Genomic DNA, 4,945 nt, shown 5'->3' with positions numbered 1-4,945 from the left:
CGTAGGTGTCGTCAGAATTTCTTTTACATCAAAACTGTATGCCTCTCGAGCAGTTGACATCCCTGTCTTCATTGTATCTATCTATCGATCTCTTTTTTTTCTCTCTCTCTCTGTGTGTGTGTACACCTCTACCTCGCAAAGAGTCTGTGGTGCCCGTGGGAAAAAAACTCAACGAATCAGAGGGAGGTGCGCGCCGCGTGCGCCGCTGAGTTCCACGCAGCACAACCAGATGGCGTTCGCTTCCGCGCTTCCGCGCATCCGCGGCAGCGGCGGCGCGGGCCGTGTGCGGGAGAGAAGAAAAAAGAACCAGAAACCTCACCTTCGCGCATATGGAGAAACGCTTGCGGTGAACGCTTGCGTGCTTGAGAAGGATCAAGCAAGCAAGCGTTTCCCAGTAAAGATTACGGTTGCATAAGCTGCAGTTTCCGGAAAGCAGATACTGTAGCATACGAAGCAGGGAGTGACGTAACTACACTCTCGTACGTAATAGAAGAACCCGCCTAGCAACTGATTTGTTTTGGGACAGTACTATCGGAAGTCCACGTATACTGAGGACTCCTGAAGAGCAGCGTGCATACAAGGCACGGCGAAAGTGTAGTTAAATGCATTTCTCTTATCTCTGGTCCACTCTTTTTAAATGGACGAAGTAGCGGCCAAGCTAAGTCGCAGGCTTTTGAAACGTGTTATTGCTAGTAATTAGGTAAAGAGCATGCGAATGTCGCCATGTAAATACTTTCAACCTACGTCGCAATGGGTAATCGCTATAGGTGTCATTTACAGCTTCGCTGTCCAAGCACCTTCACAGCGTGGATCAACTTTTATTTTTATATGCGCCCGCAAATTCAGTCATTTTTGTTGGTCTGATCAGGAAGGCATACGCGATCGCATACGCGGCCGCTGGCAGAGTGTTCAGCACTCACGTTGTAGTCTGTGGGATTGTGAAGATTTTGTTGCTCCAATGTCACATCTTTCCCCTTCTTATTGCCGTTACCTTTTGCACGAATAATCCACGTGCTCACTGAAGCTGCCCCCTGCCTAATATCTCCCGCCTCATTGGCCCGTCACAATCCACGATCTTTTTCATCTTCACCTGCACTGCCGTCCCCACAATTCTTGCCCCACTTCGGTGGTTCATTACTTTTGCGACGGCCAGGTTGCCCAAAAGAACCAGATAAAGCAGGTAAAGAAATCTGTTACTTTGAAATTGCGCTGCTTCCCCGTAATCTCGGAAATGATATTCAATAAAGCATTGTGTTAGGGTAACAGGACACGTGGCTTCTGGGTCAATTACAATGTATGATGGCGCTGAACATTACATCTTTGTGCCAAATGTGCCGTACGCAAGGAACTTGGGTCAGTTTGTGTAGCATAGTTTAGAATTTGTGAGCGCTTTAACAAAGCACAAGAAAAACTATGTGAGTTGTTTTCCCCTTCCGGTTCGTGTAGACGTTCGCCCTGCAAAAGCTAAGCTATGCTTAGCTTTTAGTTCCGATTTCAGTAGCATATTCTTTCCTGCGAGTGTTATCGAAGTGCACACAGACAGAGTTTTACCAAAAACATCGTGTAACATCTGAAACACGGAAAAAAGTGAAGGAAGTTTTTCAGTGACGTCAATAACGGACATGGTTACTTGCGCCGTATACTTATATAATGCACAAATGCGCTAATTCGAATATAAAAGGCAAATTGAGAACTTCCCCATCTCCAGATGAGTATGTTATCGGAGTGTGGCTTTGTGGTTAGTGGATACGTTGCGGTTATAAGGGCAGTACGTACTATACCGATGATTGAAGCTGCATCAAAACCATTAGCATGCCGGTATGGAAGCTTATGCCTTAATAATCGGAAATAACAGTAATAGAGTGAAATTCATATGCGAATTTCTGAGAACCACGACATCAACTGGATTTTTCTTTCCTATACTTGTGAGCACAAATTCTTATTCTCTTGGAGCTTCTACATAACATGAATCCTAGGAAGAGGTAGTAATGTGTATTCCCCCAAACAGATAACTAAATGTAACGTGAACAAGAAACCCAGAATCATGGCCAAAAGCAAAGTCTTTTTTTTTCAAGCGGTCTAGAGACATCGAATGTTTTTGTCGTTGTCGTTATTCTTGTTGGGTAGCAAAACAAGCCATAATCATTTTTTTGGGGAGAGCCCAATTTTTGTTTGCTCACTTTTGAGGAGAGCGTCCAAGGCTCGAGATTTTGCCGACAGCGTCTCACTGGGCATTGCTTGGCCGTCCTTTCCAATAGGTGATGGTCTCCTTCGGTGAAATACCTGCGTTACATCGAATGCACGCACGTAACTGTGCTAGCTTTCTCTTTCTTGAAGACGTGCGTCATGACAATGCGACAGTGTCGCACGGATTGCTTAAGCACTGCACTCATTGGATCACGATCAAATAAAAGATCTGCTTTGAAGGGCAAGCCAGAGCTTTCCTGAAATGTTGGGACAAGGCTGCTTCTGATAAACCTTAACACAAAGCACTTTCATATAATCCTAGGTGTTAGTTCAGTCACGCCAGTTTACGCCACTGCCCCGCCGGTTCACAATCTCGTAGGTCCCAGTGTGCTTCCACTTCGCGACAAACAGTTTACCAACAACAATTCAATAAACAATAACGTATACACGGATGATGGTTTCGAAAGAACACGCACTCCCCATAGATCCGTTACTCCTTTGTTGTGATTGCAAGGATCACTGCCGCAATTACAGAGTATTAATTTTTCTGGTGGAGATAACGGTCCACCTTTATCACTGCGCGCGCATTTGCACCATAGCATAGACTCTGCCACAAAAGTGTGCATTCTCACAGCAAAAAAAATTAAAAAAGAAAGAAATCGTAGTTGCTGTGTTGAGCTACCATGAGAGTGATTCTTATTACTACAGCATTTTCCTGCATTTATTACAATATAATGTTTTAATAAAGCTAAACTAGTCAAATCTCAAGGCCATTTCAAGCCAGAATGACCAAGCGCAGGCATATCCTTGTAATATCCACCATTACAATGCTGGGTGAACTCAGTTCTCTCTAAAAACATTTAGGCATGACATGCTTTTAGCTCCCGTTGTCGGCGACCTTCAAGTGACCTTGAGCCAGAAACCACAGACGTTATTCGGGCACACAAACGAGAACATCCGGGCATCGTTGCGAGAACAAAACGAGATGATCCCGGGGAACCAGGCAAATGTTGAGAAAATGCGGTCTCTGGCCCCCAACTTTTTGTTCAGGACTGCATTACACCGGCGAGTTAGTGCCCAAACAAGTAACGAAAAATATTGATTCAGAGCTATTCCTAATGTTTGTGCAGAATTGTACTGAAATGGGCGCGAATTGCAGAAACCACACATGCAATTAGATTTTGGTGCACGTTAAAGAACCCCAGGTGGTCCAAATTAATACGGAGTCCCCCACTGCAGCGTGCCTCATAATGAGATGGTGGTTTTGACACGTGAAACCCATATATTATTATTATTATTATTGTTATTATTATTAATGATAATAATACTGAAGCTGTAACTTCTAATACGCTGAAGTTTTATTTTTCACTTTTCAATAGCGACGTTCAAAAGGCAGATACAGTGCACCATACACTTGACCGTCATCTTTTGGCACTGACATAGGGTTGTCTGCGCTATTTGCAACGCCAGCGGTTCGTGAGTTCCGCGGCGTGGGTTTTGCGTTGGCTCGAGAAATGGCACCACGCTGCCTGACAAGACGGCAGCATCCGGCGGCCGCGAATGGCTGTTTGGCCGAGACAAGACTTGCAATGATGCTCTGTCTGTGACAGGAAACTATGGCGTCCATATGGACCAGTGCACAGTATGGCGTGTTGCGGTGTGGCATGTCGTTGCTAACATGCACTAACCCATTTTAAGAGTGTGGCTAGTATCATCTCCAACCAATCTGCTTCGCCGGTAGCCATTTCATGCTTACATCTACTCTCGATTACGGGAAAGTCTGCATTATTATAGGAATCTCTATGCTGCAAGCGGTTGGCCTGTCTGAATGTCCAGCAATTACCACTGCAAAACATAGTGGTCATAGTTGGCTCATTCCAGAAGGGCTTACCGGTGAGGTATCGATGGTCTCTTCTTCCACGCCTGTGAGTAATGTTGGCGGCACCGCATGGTCTGCAGCTCCTTTGGGCCTTTCCTCTGGTGACACCAGATGCCCTATGGCATCCTCAGTTTGGCGATCCTCGGAAGAGGGTCCGCTTGCAGGTCGCACAAACACGACAATTCCGCTTTCGGTTGATGATAGAAGTGATTGCAAGGTCGGTTCTGCAGGCGCTCGAGTTGATGGAAGTTCCTCTTCTGGCTTTGGCACCGTTGCTGCCTGGTCAACGTTCAGCGCCCCGGCGACTGAAAGTAAATTGATTGGTTGATTGCTTGATTGATTGCGATGGTAATGGTGCTGTTAAATTTAGAGAGGTGGATAGGGGTAGCGACGTATGTCAGAAAGAGCCCTTTCTTGCGTCTCAGTAGCGTTACTGATGCACACAACCAAACAATAAATGAAATGATAACCGACCCAACAAACATGATTGATTGGTCAATCGAGTGGTAGAATGACCGACCGATTCACCGGTAAGTAACTGCTCAAAGAAAAAAAAACCTACCGTACGAAAGGCGCCAGCGTGTAGCGCTCAGGAATAATTTTGACCACTTGGTAGACACATAAGCTTAAGTAACCAAGTATTCTCAAATTGATAAACATGCAAAATGCGATTACCGCAGCCTAACATAAACATGTTAACACTCCATCGGCCGTATTAATCGTCGTAGGCCCTGATTTGTTAGTGCGACGGAGGTAATTAACTAAGTGCTAACATTAACCCCTACTCCTTGAGTTGGATTTACTCACCGAGTAAACATGTTCATTTAGCAATTGGTAGCAATCTAGCATTTAGCAATTACCGCACTCGAACTGCTATCA

This window comes from Dermacentor silvarum, chromosome 10 (assembly GCF_013339745.2).
Source record: "Dermacentor silvarum isolate Dsil-2018 chromosome 10, BIME_Dsil_1.4, whole genome shotgun sequence".
Taxonomy (NCBI): domain Eukaryota; kingdom Metazoa; phylum Arthropoda; class Arachnida; order Ixodida; family Ixodidae; genus Dermacentor; species Dermacentor silvarum.
This window is presented reverse-complemented; position numbering follows the sequence as displayed.